This window comes from Vombatus ursinus, unplaced genomic scaffold, assembly GCF_900497805.2.
Source record: "Vombatus ursinus unplaced genomic scaffold, bare-nosed wombat genome assembly UNPS02014781.1, whole genome shotgun sequence".
Lineage (NCBI taxonomy): Eukaryota > Metazoa > Chordata > Mammalia > Diprotodontia > Vombatidae > Vombatus > Vombatus ursinus.
In genome coordinates, this window is record NW_020954559.1 from 7,725,694 (window position 1) to 7,746,636 (window position 20,943).

Sequence of the window (20,943 nt, forward strand, 5' to 3'; positions counted from 1 at the left end):
TGATTCACTAAACATTTTTAATGTATTTTTTATCTTCTTTATACTTGCTGATTTTAATTATGTTATATTGTTCCATAGCATCAAGGCAGGGGTGGGGCAGAAAGAGGAAAGGAACAAGTATTTATTAATCTTCTACTACATGTCAGGCACCACCGCCTATTCCCCACCCCAGGCACTACTACCAATATATTGGCAGTCACGACAGCCAATAATATCTTTTTTTTAATTCTCATAACATATATATATAGTATACACAAAAAATTGATTCAATTCAACAATCATTTCTTGAGCACATTTTGTGTACAAAGCACTTGACTAAGAGATGAGAACACAGAAAGAAAAAAAATACTTTCTGCTCTCAATAAACTTCCATTGTACTGAGCAGAGACATATACACAGGTAAGTAAGTGCAGAAATATAGACAGAGAAAAAAAATAATGGTGATTTTTAAAAAATTTTATTTTGTAGAGGGACAGTGCTAAGAGAGGACTGAGAATTGGGGAAATAAAGAAAGACTTAAGATAAGAAGGGGCAGGGAAGAAGTGAGAAGGAAGAGTGCTTCAGGCATGGTTGCTTTGTAGACTTCTTTGTATATATGCCTTGCTTATGCAATGTACTAAAATTCCTTGAGTGTTTAAATTCATAGAATTATTAAAAGTTATAACAAGAAAGAAATTTACAAATCATCTGATTCAACTTCTTCTCTTTACTGATTGACTCATTTCCCATGAACTACTCATGTAGTACTCCACCTCAGTTACACACAGGAATGGTCACACTCTTGGTCTTGTCATCATTCATTATTATTCTACTTCCTTGATCAAGAACTCTGAAATTCTCTTATCTGATTCAATCTCCTATCATTCCATTTTTTTGCTTTTTTCTTCTTAAACTTCTTCTTTTTCCTCACCAAACCCTCCAATCCCTCCAAAAGTCACTATATTTCCAGGCCATCACCCTTGCTATTACGGTACTCTCAATCCTTTATTTAGCCAATTCAACTCCACACTAGTCTCTGTTCACAAATCCTTCACTCCATTTCCTTTCATCATTCATGCTTTTCAATATGCCAACCTAGATTTCTCTTAGCAGTTTAGAGTCAGTTATTTGGCATAGTGAATAGAGGGCTAGTAAGGAAGACCTGAGTTCAAATCCTGCTTCAGACATTTGCTAGTTTTGTGACCCTGAGCAAGTAATTTCCCTCAGTTTTGGTTTCTTCATCTATGAAATGGAGATAATAATACCATCTTCATCAAAGGGTTTTTATGAGAATTAAATGAGATAACTTTTGTATACAATCTTGCAAACCTTAAAGAGCTATATAAATACTAGCTTTTATTATTATCACCTTCCTCTTCCTATTCCTACTCAAGTGCTGCTAAATAAGACTGGAGGAAGTTATACAATTGAGCTGAGTCCACTACATATTTTTTCTCCCCTATCCCACTCAACATAGCACCACCACATTCTCCTCTCAGCTGAGCACCTTGTTCCATACTTTATTAAGGGAAGTGAGGTCATTTTTTACCCTGCTACCTACAACTTCAACCCTTCAAACTGAACCTCCAGAGACTAAGCTTGAAAGTAATTAAGCCTTTTGCCTAAGCAGACCCTGGAAGCAGGAGCTTCTTTTTCATATGGCCCCTTTCCACCCAACCCCCTTGATGCATCCCCATTTCTACTTCTTGATCTAAGAACAATAATGAAGTCAACACTAACAACACACCAGTGCAAAGGGTTTGACAGTTGGCTGCTTTATTGTTCTATCCACTGAAGCCCAGATATATTTAATAACTTGCACAAGGTCACATAGGAACTAAACATTAGATTTAGGGTTTGTTTGTTTATTTTAATAAAGCAGTAGTTGATCTATAAAGAGTTATTTTCTTCAGTATTTTTGTGCCTCTTTTACTATTTGGTCAATTCTTATATACAATCTGCATTTTTTCTTTGAGGCTTTGCTTGTTGATTTTCTCAAGTCATTGCCTGTTTGAGTTTGTATCATTTTTTTAAAAAAAAATAGTATTTTTCCACATTACATGTCAAGACAATTTTAGCATTCATTTTTACAAGATTTTGAGTTCCAAATTTCTCTCCCTCCCTCTCACCCCTCCCTGATTCCAAAAATGATAGGCAATTTGAGATAAGTTATACATGTGCTATCATGTAAAATATATTTCCATATTAGTCACAGTTGTGAAAGAAGAAACAGATAAAAAGAAAAAAAACACAACAAAGAATAAAGTAAAAAAGGTATACTTTGATTTGCACTCAATCTATCAGTTCTTTATCTGGATTTTCCTTCTTGAGTAGTTTGTACTTGTCTTGGATCATTGTGTTGCTGAGAAGAGCTGAGTCATTCATGGTTGATCATACAATATTGCTAATACAGTGTACAATGTTTTCCTCATTTCACTTTGCATCAGTTTGTACAAATCTTTCCAGGTTTTTCTGAAATCTGCTTGTTCTTATTTCTTATCGAAAAACAGTCTTCCATTACATTCATATACCACAGCTTCTTCAGCTGTTCCCCAATTGATGGGCATCCCCTCAATTTCCAATTCTTTGCCACCACAGAAAGAGCTACTATAAATATTTTTGTACATGTACAGGGTCCTTTTCCCTTTTTCATAATCTCTTTGGGATACAGACCTAGAAGTGGTATTGCTAGATCAAAGGATATACACAATTTTATAGTTCTTCAGGCATAATTCCAAATTGCTGTACAGATTGTTTGGATCAGTTCACAACTCCACCAACAATGCATTAGTGTCCCAATTTTCCCATATCCTCTCCAACCTTTATCATTTTCCTGTATTTTTGTCATATTAGCCAATTTGATATGTATGAAATGGTACCTCAGAGATGTGTTAATTTGCATTTCTCTAATCAAAAGTGATTTAGAGAAATTCTTCATATGCCTGTAGAAAACTTTGATTTCTTCATCTGAAAACTGCCTGTACATATTCTTTAACTATTTATCAATTAAGAAATGGTTTGTATTCTTATAAATTTGACTTCATTCTCTATATAGTTGAGAAATGAGGCCTTTCTCAGAGATACTTGCTGTGAAGATTGTTTCCCAACTTTCTGCTTTCCTTCTAATCTGGATTGCATTGGTTTTGGTCATGAAAAAGCTTTTTAATTTAATATAATCAAAATTATTTATTTTACATTTTGTAATGCTTTCTATCTCTTGTTTGGTCATGAATTCTTTCTTCTCCATAGACCTGACAAATAGACTATTCCATGCTTTTCTAAGTTACTTATGATTTCAGCCTTTATGTATAAATCTTGCACCCATTTTGACCTTGTGTTGGTATATAGTGTGAGATATTGGTCTATACCTAGTTTGTGCCCTATTGTTTTCCAGTTTTCCTAGCAGTTTTTGACAAATAGTGAGTTCCTATCCCATAGGGTTTATCAAACACTAGGTTACTATGGTAATCTATTCCAATGATCCACCACTCTATTTCTTAGACAATAGCAGATAACTTTGATGATTACTTCTTTATAATACAATTTGAGATCTGGTATTGCTAGACTACCTTCCTTTATATTTCTTTTCTTTAATTCCCATGATATTCTTGATTTTTTGTTCTTCCAGATGAATTTTGTTATTTTTTACATAGCTCCATAAAATAGTTTTTTTATAGTTTGATTAGTTTGGTATTGAATAAGCAAATTATTTTAGAAAAAAAATGTTATTTTTATTACATTGGCTCAGTCTACTAATGAGTAATTGATATTTTTCCAATTGTTTAGATGTGACTTTATTTGTCTGAAAGGTTTTTTGGTAATTATGTTCATGTAGGTCCTGGGTTTGTCTTTGCAGGTAGAATCCCACATATTTTATAGTGTTTACAGTTATTTTGAATGGGATTTCAATTTCTATCTCTTGTTGCTGGGTTTTGTTGGTCATATAAAGAAATGTTAATGATTAATATGGGTTTATCTTATATCCTGCAACTTGGCTAAAATTGTCAATTATTTCAAATAGTTTGTAGTTGATTTTCTAGGATTCTATAAGTATACCATCATATCATCTGCAAAGAGTAATAGTTTTGTTTGCTCACTTCTTATTCTAATTTCTTCAATTTCTTTTCTTCTCTTATTGCTATAGCTAACATTTCTAGTACTATGTTGAATAATAGTGGTCATAATGAGTATCCTTGCCTCACCCCTGATTTAGATGGATGCTGCTTATCATTTTAAGGAATGCTCCCTTTATTCCTATGCTCTCTAGTGTTTTTTTTTTTAACACAAATAAGTGCTATATTTTGTCAAAAGCTTTTTCAACACTTATTGAGATAACAATATGTTTTCTCTTGGTTTTGTTATTGATATAATCAATTATGTTAATAGTTTCCCTAATATTGAACCAACTCTGCATTCCTGGTATAAATATCATCGGGTCATAGTATATAATTCTTGTGATATATTACTGTAACTACATTGCTAGGATTTTGTTCAAAATTTTTTCATCGATATTCATTAGGGAAATTGACCTATAATTTTCTTTCTCTATGTCTTCCTGGTTTAGGTATCAGTACCATATTTGTATCATAAAAGGAGTTTGGTAGGGCTATTTCTTCACCTATTTTTCCAAATAGTTTATATAGTATTGGAATTAATTGTTCTTTAAATGTTTGGTAGAATTCACTCATGAATTCATCTGGCTCTGGGGACTTTTTGTTTGGGAATTCATTAAAGTCTTGTTAAATTTATTTTTCTAGGATGAGGTTATATAGGCATTCTATTTCCTTATCTGTTAATCTAGGCAATTTATATTTTTGTAAATATTCATTGATTTCACACTCAGATTGTCAGATATACTGGCATATAATTGGGCAAAATATTTCCTAATGATTGCTTTATTTTTCTTCATTGGTGGTGATTTCACCTTTTCACTTTTGATATTGAATGTAGGAATTTAGAGAAATGATTTTCCCCGAAGTACTGCTTTATCTGCATCCCATAAATTTTGGGACATTGTCTTATTGTTGTCATTCTCTTTAATGAAATTATTTATTTTTTTCTATGATTTGTTCTTTGATCCACTTATTCTTTAAGATTAGAATATTTAATTTCTAATTAATTTTAATATATCTTTCCATTGCCCTTTGTTGAATGTAATTTTATTGCATTTTGATCTGCAAAAAATACATTTACCATTTCTGCCTCTCTGTATTTCATTTTGAGGTTTTTATGCCCTAATACTAAGTCAATTTTTGAGTAGGTGCCACGTGCTGCTGAGAAAAAGGTATCTTCCTTTCTGTTCCTAGTCAGTATTTTCCAAAGAGCTATCATATCTAACTTTTCTAATGTTCTATTTACCTCCTTAGCTTCTTTCTTGTTTATTTTTTGGTTGGATTTGTCAAGTTCTGAGAGGGGACAGTTGTGGTCTCCCACTAGTATCGTTTTACTTTCTCTTTCTTCTTGCAAATGAAACAAAGAAAACAACAACAACAACAACAAAAACAGGGGTAGCAATCCTGATCTCAGACAAAGCAAAATCAAAAATAGATCTAATTATAAGAGATAAGGAAGGAAATCACATCTTGCTAAAAGGTTTGCCATTTCCTTCTCCAGATCATTTTACATATGAGCAACTGAAGCAACCAGGGGTAAGTGACTGGCCCATATTCACATAGCAGTGTCTGAGGCCATATTTGAACACAGGAAGAAGAGTGTTCCTGATTCCAGGCCCAGCACTATGTCCAGTATGCTACCTAGATGCCCAATACATTACAGAGAATGTGTAGATATGTTACTGAGGAATTCCCTACACCAATGAATTACCCAGGAATTCCCTGTGGCAATGAAATCACAGTCCAGTCCTTGGTTTTGTCTATTACTCAAGGCTGCTGAGAACAAAAGCTTGGCAAACTATAAAAAAAGAATGATTTTGTTGATGCATATCTATTACTTGACTAAAATCAATTTAAGTAACAATTTATTAATTTGCCATAATCTTTAATTATTTGCACAATTTCACCATGGTATAGTTCCCACTTTTAGGAAACCATGCTGCCCCAGGTACTTGCTTTCTCTTCTTCCAGACCAAGGCATGGCATTTACCAAATGGGATAATTGTCATAAACCAGCACACATCTCTTTGCTCTTTGCTAATGTTCAGAATACTATAAATTTATTTTTATTGTCTTTAAGCTTTACTTTTTGGGTACCTCTTAATGGTAGCCATTTGTTATATATTGAAATACTGAGGAGATTATGGGAGGAGTGTTACATGTGTTGTGACAGGACCACTTTTAAAGATGAACAAAATGCTGCTAAAACAGACTACAATATTTTCTGAACATTTGCTTTATGAATATTTCCCAATATAAAATCTTCTAATGAAACAACACATTTTATTAATTGATGAAAATATATACAAATAAATACTTTAATGAATGTGAACCAAAATGGCTATTATAACATGTGTATGTATATGTGTGTATGTCTGTGTGTGTGTGTGTGTGTGTGTGTATAGAGGGTGATTAATAGTTAACAAAAAGTTTCAATATGCACAATATTATTGATCCTCTTAAGAACCTTGTAACCTGGACAAATATTATTATACTTATTTTATATATGGGGAAACAAGGTTCAGGGGTGTTTTGTCTTATTCAAGATGTCATAGCTGCCATTGGCAGAAGTTAGAAAATAACTCATTTTCTATCTAGTACTTGAATAATCTTTTAGCTACATGGTAGCAAGTTATATAAGCATATAAGAGCATTTTCATTGAGACCTTTGTCATAACATCACTCAAAACAGACATTGTGTAGTTTGAGTGTAAAACTTGAGTGAAATATTGAGCCAGAAAATTTTATGAAGAGCCTGAGACAACAGATATAATAGCCAGATGCCATTTGATTGATACAAGCTTCCTTTTGCCCTTCCAATTCATTATTACCTGTAAAGTAGATTCTACACTGGAGAAATATTGTGATAATTCTGTAGTTCTCTGCAGAAGATAGCTACATACTCTTTACCCAATAGGAAAATTCATTCAGTAAAGAGTCCAGTGGGACCATCACTTCCCTGGTCCTGATTCTGTACCTCACTTAGCACAGCCAAAGATTGCAATCCTTTTTGGTCTACCATTTCACAATGTTGATTCTTGATGAGTTTGCCATTCACTAAAATGTACAAATCTTTTAAAGATTGACAGCTTTCTAGCCACATCTCCCCCAACTTGTGAAGTTAATTTATGAGGGCACATGAAGAATTTATGTTTATCCTTGTTAATGGTATGTGTCTTTTTCTTACCTCAGTGTCACCACCTTGGTGCAAGCCCTCATTAACTCATACCTGGACTACTGCAATAGCCTTCTGTGTGCTTTCTTTGTTTCAATTATCTCCTCACTCTAGAACATCATCCACTCAGTATTAAAGTGATATTCCTAAAATGCAACTTGAGTAGCTCCCTATTATTACCAGGAACAAATATAAAATCCCTGGTTTGACTTCAAACCCTTTACACCCTGGCTTTTTCCTACTTTTCCAGTCTTCTTTCATTTTATTCCCTAACATGTACTTAGTTAAGTCAAATGTGATATTTCACCATTCCAAATGGCACATTTCCCCCATGGTTGGAATGCTCTTCCTGCTCACTTCACTCCTTCAAGTTTCAGCTAAAACCCCACCATTTTGTAATAAGCCTTTCCCAATCCTCCCTTAATATAAGTGCCTTCCTTATGAGATTAACTTCATTTTTTCCTGTGTATCATCACCATCATCATTATCATCACTAAAATTTACATTCTTTGTGCCAGGTACTATGCTAAGTGCTTTAGAGTTATTTCATCATTTGATTTTCATAACAACCCTGGGAGGTAGATGCTATTATGATCCATATTTAACAGATGAGGAAATTTGTTATCTTGTTTCTACATAGCTATTTGCATGTTTTCTCTCTTGTTAGAATGTGAATTTGAGGGCAGATATTATTTTTGCTTTTTCTTTTTCATTGAAAACCCAGGGCTGAGCAAATACTAACAACTCAATAAATGCTTGTTGCTGATTGACTGACTGTTATTTGATTTGCCCTGATGTGAACATCTAAGATCATAGATTTAGAGCTGAAAAGGACCTTAGTGATCATCTCATCCACCATCTCCATTTTACAAATGAGGAAAAAGAGGCTTGGAGTGGCTAAGTAACTTACCCAATGTCCTCTAAGTACTGAGTGTAAAAGTCAAGATTTAAACTCAGGTCCTACAATTCCAAGTTCATTGTGGATTCCAATAGCCTGTCAAATTCTTTTTGAATTTTTAGTTTATTATCTAGTGTATTAGGTATTCCCTCAGTCTCTCCTAGCTTTATGTCATTGGTAGATGTGATAAGCTTTCCATCTATATTTTTATCCAAGTTATTGATAAAAATGTTATACACAGTGGGGCCAAATGAAGATTTCTGGAGCTATAACACACTGGAAAGTTCCATTCAAGCTGATATTGAACAATTATCTAACTGCCTATTCTTTAGGGCTACTCATTGTTACCAGTTTCAAATCCATCTGATGGCACTCTTTTCTAGCCTATATATCACCATAGTAATATCGAGGGACATTATTAGATATTTTGTAAAAACTAGGCAAACTCTCTGCAGAATTCCCCAATCTAGCAGTTTACTATCACTGTCAAAAAAAGAAACATGATTGTCTAGCATGACATGTTTTTAAAGAACACAGACTAGTCCTTTACAATATTTATTTCCTTCTCTTGATGTTCACTAATCATCTTTTTAATAATCTAGTAATCAAAATCTAATTCACTAGAACATAGTGTGCAGATTCCATTATTTTCCCCTTTAACTTGAAAATTAGGTTATTTACCATTCTCCAATGTTGGAATATCTCTCCTGTTCTCCATTTTCTTTTAGAGATCATTTATTGTAATTTGTCAAACATGTCTGACAATTTTTTTAATACCCAAGAATCTAGCTCATCTGGATTTGATGACTTGAACACATCAAGGATAGTTAGGAGCTCTTTTACTCTCTCTTTACTTATCTTGGGTATGGACTTTTTTTCCCTTTGTCCTTTCGTCCAAAACAAAATGATAATTGAACAACTTTCTTTTCTTTGTCATAAATAATCATTGTCCCATCTAGTCTCAGCCAAAAGATCATTCCTTAATTTATCCCCTTCAAAACAAAATTCACAAAGTCCTCAAACAACCCAAACTCACCCATTTACTATGTTTAGAATTCTTCATCAACCTTATCTCATTCTCAATTAGAAAGCTTTAGCCCATCTGAATTTATTCTTAAAGAAATGTATCATATTTTTGTATTCTGTTATAATGCCCTTACTTCTATCTTCTATACCTTTCTTAATAATCTGTTGGATGATGAGTTTCTTACATATCTATATTGGTTTATTTAAACACCTCCCTTTAAAAAAAACCTCACTGGGACAGTTTCTCTTTACTTCTTTCAGGCATGGAGAAATAATTTGTATGATTAATGGAGACAGGATATGGAGTGCATAGTTCAGAGATGGAAAGAAGGAAAGAAAGAAACATTTATTAAGCACCTACTGTGTGTCACACACTGTACAAAGCATCTAAAATATTTCACTTTATCATTACAACAAACTAGAGAGCTAGATGCTATTATTATACCCATTTTGCAGTTGAGGAAACTCAGGCAGATTGAGGTTAAGCACTTGCCCAGAGTAATATAACTAGTGAGTATTTGAGGCTAGGTTTGAATTCAGATCTTTCTGATTCCATGGCCTGTGCTCTATCTACTATACCACCTAGTTGTCTCTGGGAATAGCTGACACTTCAGTTTTGTTGGATTGTAGAGTAATTGAAAGGATATATAAATATATAATATAATATAAAAAAAAAACAATGTTGGAAGAGAGTGTTAGAACCAGAATAAAAAAGCCTTTAAGGAGGACTTTAAAAGAGTTTTACTTTATCTTACTGATAATAGGTAACCACTAAAGGTTTTTGAGCAGGAGTATGACTTGGATATGACTGTGACCAGGGAATACTATCTTGGAAGTTGTATGAAGGATGGATTGAAGAAGAGATAGAGACTGGAATCTGGGGAACTCCTTAGGAAACTGTAAATACAAGATATGAAGATGGCCTGAACTAGGGTAGTGGTAGTATAAATGAGGAGAATCTAATCAATGTGATTAATATTGTGGGGCAAGAACTGACAGAACTTGTCAGTTAATGGGATATGGAAGGTGTGGGAGAATGAAGAGTCAAGGGCGATGCTGAAAGTATGAACCTAAGTATCTTGGAGGAAAGTGGTTCCCTCAAAAAAAGATAGGAAAGTTTAGGGTACAGAGAAGAATTAGATGCAAGCTGATGCATTAAGTTTTGCATATGTGGAATTTGAGATGTCACTGAGTCAACCTGGTAGAGATATCCAGTTTGCAATTGACAATGTGGGGCTGAAATCCAGATGAGAAGTTACTGACAAACTTATTGATTTGAGATTCATATATATAGAAGAGGTCACTCAAAGGGATAGTGGAGAGAGAACAGAAAGAACCTAAGGCAGAGCCTTAGTAAACACCCAACTTGTCTCATGACTATAATTAAATCAAACTTATAAACAGAATTTTGCTAATGAAATAGAATTTTAGTAATATACTTATATTGTGTTCAAATGAATTGCTGTAATCAAATCAGAAAGCATTAAATTGTAGAGATTTTCTTAATGGGAGCAGCATAAGCAGTATAATTGCTAATTGACTTTAGGAATAGAGATACTTGAATTCCAAATTGATAAAAGAAGAAAGTAATACCTTATACTTTATTACTTCTCTCTTTTTATGTGCAGTTCCATTTTGATCTATTAATATTGGTTTAAATTTGCATGATATATCCTTGAAACTTTTATTAGACATTTCCCAAATGAGTTAGTTATGAGACCTACCATGGATATTTTTAATTGGTCAGTATCATTAAATTACAATTTGAAGTACTTATTATTCTGCATTTCTCAACTATGCCATTAGCTTCTTCCATATAAACCCATTTACCTTATTTCCCTGTAGGTATGGTTGAATGGTTGACCTGACACTTTATTGAGTGTATTAGCAACATTATGACCCTGAGTTTTTACCAGATTGAGGGACAAAAATAATTTTTATTGGTCAGAAATTTTAATTAGTCAGCATTGTATTTTCATATATCTAAACTATGTGTATAAACATATACTTCAAACATTTTTAATTTTACTTTTGGGGTTATTTTCTTTATCAATAAACATTAAAAATTCCCTTCAGACATAGATATATTTTTTTTAAATCACCTTGAAGTCAACCCTCTGAAGATAAGCTTTAAGTCTTTATCTTCCACAAATTTTCCACTTAAACTCCCATTTAAAATATTCACATGTCCCATATTTACATAAAATTATGCACCATTCTGCATTACTTATTTTTAAAAAATTATTTTTTTTCAATTCACAGAACAAAAGCATTTCCATAACACAGTACAATAAAAAAAGATGATTGCTCATGAAACTGCAAATCTACCATGTAAAACTTGTTATTCTCTCTAGACATATAACAAAGATATCTTGTAAATTTCTTTTTCTCCTTTTTTTTCCTTCCCTCCTCAAACCCATCCTAGAGATGGCTACCTTTAGGTGCAAATACTATCTATCTATCTATATGTGTGTATGTATATATGTATATGTATTAACCTATGTAAAATGTATGTAAAAACAATATGTATGTATGTAAAATTATTCAATACATACTTATATTTATCAGTTCTTTCTCTGGATACAGATTGTATCTTTCTTAATATGTGCTTTGTTTTGAATTTATGCATTTGTAATAATCAAAATGACTTGGTCACTCAAAGGAGTTTTTAAAACAATATTTCTGTTACTGTATACAACATACATATATTGTGTGTGGTTTGTCCTTTATCGAAGAGACCATGACATCAAGGAGATGATGACATGACTTGCAATTGACATTGATTTGAGTGAGGGAGGATTGTGCAAAGTCACCAGCCTCACTTTCTCCTCCAGAGCCATATTGTATACTCTGTGTGTGTGTGTGTGTGTGTGTACTGTATACTATCTGTTCTCCTGGTTCTGCTCACTTCACTTTTCATCAGTTCTTTGTCACCCCAAAGATAGCTACTATGAACACTCCATTCACATTCAAAGTTATAATTACTATTTATGAATTTCCTTCCACCTTATTTTTACTCACTATTTTCTTTCTCAGCCTCTATTTTTACCCTATCCCTGCTACCTTGTCTTCCCCCCACCCTCACACTCTTCCACTTCACCCACCCCTCCCAGAGTACCCCCTCATTCCCTCTCCCCAACCCAATCTCAATCCACATACCCCTTCAAAAGTACCTTATCCTCTCCCCCTACCTTCTCAAATTCCAATATGCATACGCCACTAACCCCCATTCTGATCCCATTTTCTTACCTCCCTACATGTTCAGGAGACTTCTATACCCTTCCAGATGTACAATTGTTTCCTCTTCAACCCAGATGAGAGTCAAGTTCCAACATTATCAGCCCTCCACCCTCACCTGCTTCCTTTGTATTAGTTCCTCCTTTCACAATCCATTTTTTATAATATAATTGCTCCCTTTTACATTTCCTATCCAATTTTTTAGAATCACCTCATCATACACAACTAGACCCCTTTCTTTCATACTACCTTAATAATGATGGCAGTTTTAAGAATACTGATAAAATTTTCATATATATATATATATATATATAATTAAAAATAATTTGACCTTAATTAATGCCTCATAATTAGTCTTTAATGTTTTCCTTATATTTCTTCTGGATCTTCTATATCAAATTTTCCACTGACCAGTATGATCTTAGACAATTGAGGTGCTTAGTCAGTTACATTTTATATATAGTGTTCAACTTTCTGTGGAAGGAGGCCAGTATAAATGAAAGTCCAAACAAATAAGAGCATAGTGAAACTGAAAAATAAAGTCAGAAATAGGAGAATTGTTGAAAATGAGAGTGAAGATAGTGTTTTGGGAACAATAAGAAAAGGATCATAGATATCTCAACTGAATATTCAGCAACTCAGGGCAGAACATTAAAATACAGACTTAAACACAGTATTTGGAATTCTTGAAGTCAAATTTATTTTTGAAAAGTACTTCCATGTTTATAATTCAGGATTTTTATTTGTATAAATTTTTAAAAATCATTATTTGAGTGCTTTTGGTCCTAATTCCTATTTTATAAGGAAAATCTAAAAACAGAAACAATTATTTTTCTGAAGATTTACCTCTCTTTTCTCACCTTGTCCTTTTAGCAGTCACTGATAACTGCTAAAATTAAATCTCTGAAGCTCTCAGTGCTAAGATCATAGGTTACAAAAGAAAGAACTGATCTGCATTAGTAGATTATTTTTATCTCCAGAAGCTGCAGTTAACTAATTAAATTATGAATCTAGTTGCTATACCTATTCCTATCTAATGTGCCCAGGCACTAGGCTAAGCGACTGTCAATGACAACAAAAATAAATAAGCCATTGAGTTCAAAGAGTTTACAACTGGTAGATCAGTTAAAATATATTTGAACTAACAAGAAAAGTATGAGCTAAAATGGTCTAAATGTCATAAGAAAGCAATGAGCCAGGGACATACTCAACTTCCTTCTCCAATGGAGAAGACTCATTTCTCCTGCCTTGTTTCACTGCTTTTTCTCTACCTCAGCTTATCTGGGTGCCCATGATTTTCATAGTAATCTCTCTGCTCTGGTTGAGGTAGAGAAGTCAAATTGCCCCATGTCACTACTAGTGAGATTAAATTTATAAAGAATTTTTAAAACACATGTTCTATATCTCTGTTGTAGTTGCCAGGCAATAGCTTGAATACTATCATAGTTTCTTGTTATTAGCCATTCATGTGCTACTGGGTTTCATGTTCCAATTTAATTCTCTAACATATAAATCTGTGAATTCCTTTTCCTGAAGTACTGATTGACTCACAGCTGTAGGGCATGTACAGGCCATTATCTGAGAGTTTTGTATTATCAAGTAGTGATATATGTAGACAAGAGTGCTGGCAACCTAATTATCACCTACTCTTAAGGAGGCTAGTTTGGATAAAGCAGCTAAAATAGTTCAGCCATTTTACTTTATGGAGTATTTCTTTTATGATTTATGTTTTAAGTTGTAAAAGGTAAAAAAAAAAGTACATTTGTCTTACATATGCCAGTTTTCTTGTTGAAGACTACATATTCTCTGCAAAACAGTGCCACTCTCTGTAGGCTTCTCGTAATGAACTAAAAACAGCTGCATCCATATAAGAATAGCTCAAACAAGACTTCACCAATTAAATCTTAGTGTTTGAGGCTAGAACAGTAGAATTTATATATGTATGTGGGACTCTTAACATATGTTTCCAAGGGGGGGGAGAATCCTGCTGAAGTTTCATCATATAAAACAAATCCACAATGACTGACACAATCTTAATTTTAGAATTCTTTGGTTGTGGGTGTTTAATTTAAAAATTCAGTCTGAGAAAAGGCTAATGTTATACTAACAAGGGCACTTTGCTTAGAGTCTCAAAAGGCAAAGTTCTACAGCCAATTATATGTACATTTTTAAATAAACTTCTAAAAAAGGGTTCTACAGATTTACCTTTTTGACTTTTAATCTCTTCACATGTGAAAGATTTGAAAGGGATAATTTCTAAAGTCCCTTCAAATCTTTAAGTATCAATTTTGACCTATTCTAGAAGATAATGGAATTTTTGCTTGTTGATTTGTGTGAAATTTTTTCAGGAAATAGAACAGAAGTGGCCTGTATCTCTTAGACACTGCTAGAGGCTTGACCTTATGACCATTTACCCTGACTAATTTGTGGAAATCACAGAAATGGGAAAATTTTATTGACCTGGGAATTTGTAACCTAAAGGGTTTTCAGCCAAATTTTATTGGAATTTCATTGGGTACTCTAAAGTTTATTGAGATAGAAAAACTCATGCAGTTCAGAGCTTCAGAATTCTCCTTGAGGCATGAAGTGAAAAACCTGAGCCAGCTCTAGATTCAAGTGTTTTTGTTCTCCTTTAAAATGACAAAAAAAAAATACTTGTAGGAATATTTTTTCAAAGAAATGCAGTAATTTTAAGGGATAGTTCAACATGAGCCTTATTGAATCACTCCCATTTGTACAATAAAAGGAGTATTCACATAAAAGAAGAGAGAATTGCTTCTTTTTCCTGAAGATGGACCTTTTGCTATTCTTCTTCATCGAGACTCATAATCCTCTGGGGTATTTTGTTGCTGAGTAGGTAGATTATTCTTTAGTCCCTAGTGTTATTAATATAAATAGAATACATAATAGAGGACAAAGAGATCTTGTTTATTAAAGTTCGTGCTCACAAAAAATTCATTTCAGCAATAAATGAATCAGCATATTATAGGGGAAAGAAAAGTGGGTTTGGAATTAAATATTCTGGGTTTGAATTCCAGCCCTATTTTCTACTTATGTAAATTTTGGAAAGTCATTTAAACCTCTTTAGATCTCAATTTCCTTATCTGTAAAGTAAGGCCATTCTATAAGATACATACAATGCCTTCAAGTGCTAAAGTTCTATGATATCCATCCACTTAATGAGCATTTATTAAGTGTCTACTATATGCCAATGAATTCAACTACATTCTGGAAATATAGAGAAAAATATAACGTTCTTTGCCTACAAGGACTTTATATTTTACTAAGGGAAAACAACATCTATAAAATCAATTCAAATTATATGAAATACAGGATCATCACTTTCATCCAGTCCAATCACCTTATTTCAAAGATGAGGAAATTGATGCCCAAAGAAATCAAGTGACTTACTCAAGTTCACATAGGCAGCATTGGTAGAGAGAGAGTTTGAAACTTGGTCTCTTCTACAAATGTGGTGCTCTTTCCACTGTACCACAATGGAAAGGCTTCATATAGTAAACTAGGGATGTAAAGAGGTAGAGATGAAGAAAGAATACATTCTAGTCACTATTCAGCTCTGATTACATTTTTGAATAGTAAATAAGATTGTGGTTGTGGCTTGTACTTCATTCTTGAAAAGGACTATATCAGGGAGATGATGACATGATTTGCAATTGACTTTGATTTCAGTGAGGGAGTGCTGCACAAGTTCACTTCCTCCTGCAAAGCCATCTGGGTCCAATGGCCAGATATCAATCAGGACAATTGGAGAAGGCCCAGAGTGCTGTGGGAGTCCTTGGCCCTTTTAAAGTAAGGTCTTTTCAGGTTTTCACTTTGAGTGAGACAATGTCTATATAGTGAATAGGCCTCTTTAAGAAGTATATCAAGGGATGGCCCCTTTAACCAAAAAAAAAAAAAAATCAAAGTGGGAGGGAGGGGAGGACTTTTGCTGGCCAAAAGGGAAACAGTTACTATTTACATTCACTCTGAGCCAGGAGGGCCCAAAAATAGCCATTAAGTGGTGCTCGGGCAGGGAAGGAACCTATTGTTGTCCAATCCATGAGATCCAGAGAGAATTGGGTTTAAGGCTTGGTCTTTGAGAAAGAAATCTAGCCAATAAACCACAAGTTAACTAGGTAGCATCCAGCCATCAAAATGTATCTTCCTTTGGGTAGAACACTGTCAGGTGAGAGGAGAGAAGAGGAGAGAAGAGAAGAGTAGAGGAGAGGAGAGGAGGCGAGGGGAGGGGAGAGAGAAAGAGCTGAGTTGCCCAACTGGAACTGGCCAGCTGGGTCCCCATTCAGGCAGCTTGGACTACTCAGTGTCATGCCCTTCAATTTAAAGGGTCATGTTTAAGTTTATAATTTAAGAACTATGCATTGGAATGTCTTGTACTTAAATATATGCCTCAAGTCAGTTTGCAGAAAGATGTCAGCAAAGGTGCCTGAGAATGGACTTTTTCTTGATGGGTTTCTAAAAAGGTTCATTTTAGTTTGCTTTACAAGTCTAGGGAAGCAACTATTTGTATAGCATATCTCCATGTAAAATAGCTTTGGGCTTTATCTGAAAGTAAGTTACTAGTTACTGAAAATATATCTGAAGTATATACTGTTAAGTAATTTATAGTGAAAATTATGTTTTCTTGATGAAGGTTAGCCTTTATTTGTGACTTATTAAAGATAACCCTTTGTTGTGTAGTATTAATATGAGGACACTAGAGGGAGTTCAGAGAAGGAATCAAACAAGAAAATGAAGTAAAAAAAAATTGTATCTTCTTTTTTTAATAAAAAAATTAAATTAAGAAAAGAAATGTGGTACCTGAATCTAATATATTTAAATAATTTTCCTATTATTAATTGGTGGACCTAATGATTACTTACCTTTTACAAAAAAAAAGTGTTTTCAAATTTTCTATAAAAGGATCTTTTTTGACTTAAATATCTATAAGGTGTCATGAAACATTAGTTGTATTAAAAGCAGATATATTAAAGTAATTCTAGGGAAAGTAGTTACAGTTAATGCAAAGAATTGTATGTAATGTCCATCTTAAATTTCACTCTCACTCCCTCCCCTCTGAAATCAAATAAAGGAGCTCTGCTTTCAAGGAAGATTGGCAGAGCCTCCATTAGAATTCTGTTTAAAATCTTAGATCAAACTGATTCTATAAACTTTTCCTGACTTCTCCTTGTCACTAACCTATGGTTAGTAAATTCCTACTTCCTGCTTCTTCCCTGCCTGTGATTAAGAAATATAGTCAGCCTTGGTGCCTTTATCCTTCATCCTGTCACCACATTCACATTCCTATCCACCATTACCTATAATTAGCCTGTATCTCCTGTCTCTCCCTTTACTCTGTGGGACTCCTTTATATTAATAATAAATTTTCCTTTATTCTCTATGTGTTCTTGGGTGGCTAAGATTTTCCTGATCTCTTAATTTTCTAAACTGAAGGTCTTTTGTCATTATTGATCCTTCTTGATCTCTATGTTGCATTTGACATAGCTGACTGCCGTCATATCCTGGATAAGCATTCCTTTTTGAGTTTTTCTTCTTTTATGACATTACTTTCTCCTTGTTCTTCCATATATCTAACCACTCCTCAGTATTCTTTGCTAGCTCAACATTCATAACAAAACTCTTGTCAGTGTTCTGCAAGGCTCTATCAATCTTTTCACTCTCTCTAGGTGACCTTATTAGGTCCCATGAGTTTAACTATCATCTCTATGCAGATAATTCACATATGTTGTTGTTTTCCTTCATTTCCAAGAGGACCAGTGACATTACAGGGTGAGGTTTTGCCTCATGGGGGAATTAGAGTTAAATGAGGCAGAGTTCCACAAAGTCATCAGTCTCATTGTCTCTGTGGTAAGATAAAAATGAAGACAATTGGTGATGGCCCAAGATGGAGTGGATGACCTTAGCATATTCACTGTTTGACCACGCTCTAAGAGCTCCACAGTGCCTGCTTCATCTGCCTTCATGGCCATTGGAATAAATTGTTCTCATCCACCCATTCCACTGGGTCAAGACTTCATGTGCTTGGTATAGATGTCCCCTGAGTCAACAATGGGTTTGAGGCCTGTTGGTTACTCTCAACCTGGTTTAGCCCATCTGCCAAGATGGTTTTACTGGGGTGTAGTTATACTTTACTGGGGCATGTAGTTATACTTGGAGTCATGAGTGAAAGTTAGGTGAAGAGAGGCCCCAAAGATGGATGAGAGGTCCTGAAAAGGGCTTGGCAAGCTCTTACGACAGAGGTGTTAGTCCTTTCTGAACACCCCATACATCTAGGTGGCAAAGTAGATAAGTTCCAGGTCTGGAGTCAGGAAGACCTGAATTGAAATCTGACCTCAGACATTTACTAGATGTGTGACCCTGAAAAAGTCACTTAACCCTGTTTGCCTTAGTTTCTTCATCTATAAAATGAGCTGGAGAAGGAAATAGCAAAATCATTTTAGTATGTTTGCCAGGAAACCCCAAATGGGGTCATGAAAAATCAGACATTATGGAAACAAGAACAATTTACAAATCTATATGTCCAGTCCCTCCTCTGAGTTTCAGTCCTATGTTACCAACTGCCTCTTGGATGTCTCAAATTATATGACCTGAGAAATCTCAAATTCAATTTGTCCTACACAATTTATTATCATTTACCAATATCTCCCCCAAAACCCTCTTCCAAATGTTCCTGTTTCTGTTGAAGAAGCCACTAATCAACCAGTTCTAAATCTCTCTATCTTATCCAGAAAGGTAGCATGAGAATTTTTGTCAAATACTTTTGTTTACATCCAAGTATATTATGTCTGTGGTAATCTCCAATTCTACTATTATAGCAACACTATGAAACAATAATTTAATCCAGCAACTGTGTACATGTAATTTTTCATCTATGTATGCATCTACATGCATGTATGTATGTAAGAAGCAACCGGCCTTGAAGTCAGAATATATGTCTTCAAATCCTGTGTCTTACATATACCTTCCCAGGTTCCAGTTACCCAGGTTCATAACTTTGATGTCATCCTCAGCTCCTCCATTTCACTAACCCTATATAGCCACTTTGTTGCCAAATATTTTAATTTCTACCTTACCTCCCAGGAATGTTGTAAAGATCATATTTGTAAATTACTTAGCACAGTGCCTAGCAAATAGTAGACACTTCCTTCCTTCCTTCCTTCCATCCTTCCTATTGATATAGCTAATATTTCTATAACTATATCAGAAAAATACAGAGACAGTGGAAATCCTTTCTTTACCCCTGATTTTGTTGGGAAAGCTTCTAGTATTTCTCCACTTCAAATAATGTCAGTCCTTGCTTTTTGATAGCTACTATATGTCATCTAAGGGAAGGTCTACTTAATCTTATGCATTTAAAAAAAGTAAATGAGTGCTTCATTGTATCAGGAATTTTTCTAAACTTTATGATATAATGACTTGATTTTATTTTTTAAAGTACTATTACTTACTATCTTTATGCTTTTTCCTAACACTAAGTGGTTCCTATGCTCTTGGTAAAAATTCAGATGATTACAGTGGATTTTGTGAAATAAAAAACAAAAACAAAAATAAAATCAAACCCAAAACAATACATACTGCCACATCTTCAATATTTTGAACAACTTTTCCTTTAGTGGTATTGGCATATAATTATCTTTCTTTACTTGGGTTCTTTCATAAAAAGAGTTTGGTAAGGTATCACCTATCTCTATTTTTTGTAAACAATTCATATAATATGAGTTAAAGAATTTTTAAATAGTTGATAGAATTTACTTGTAAATCACTTTAGGACTGCCCCACCCACTTTCAGGAGTTTATTTGTGGCTTATTCAATTTCTGTTTTTGAATTAAGTAGTTTTGATGTTCTACTTTCTGTCATGTCAACCTTGGTAATACACACACACACACACACACACACATACACACCCACACACACACACACACACACACATACTAATAGTCACAAGAACTATCCCCAACATCTGAAATAGTTTTAAAATAATTTTATTTGATCATTTGGTAAAGGAGAGAGCCAGAAAAAGATGTGGCTCCCTGTTTGGTTTCTGGGAGATTTACATTATATAGGGTTCAGAAAAGAGTACCAGCACAGAAAGCACATGTAGCAGTTAAGCAATTTTGTAGAGTGGACAGTTACCAAGAAAAGTCCATTGAGATGTATATACGTAAGTTTAAACATTCAAGTTTGAGAAATCTAATACACAAGCATTGGGTAGAGTTTACCCTGTAGGTCTTCAAGTGTGGCCCTTCAATTGAATCCAAACTTCACAGAACAAATCCCCTTAATAAAAAGGATTTCTTCTGTAAAACTTGGACTCAGTCAAAAGGCCACACCCAAAGACCTAGGAAGCTACATGTAGCCTTGAGGCCACAGGTTCCCCACTCCTGGGGTAGACTCAAGCTGTGGGTGGGATCTAAGCATTCCTTGTAGCCATTAAGTTTCCCCTGAGGTCAGCCTGACCTTTATAGTAAATTTTTGAATTAAAAAATTTTAGCCACAT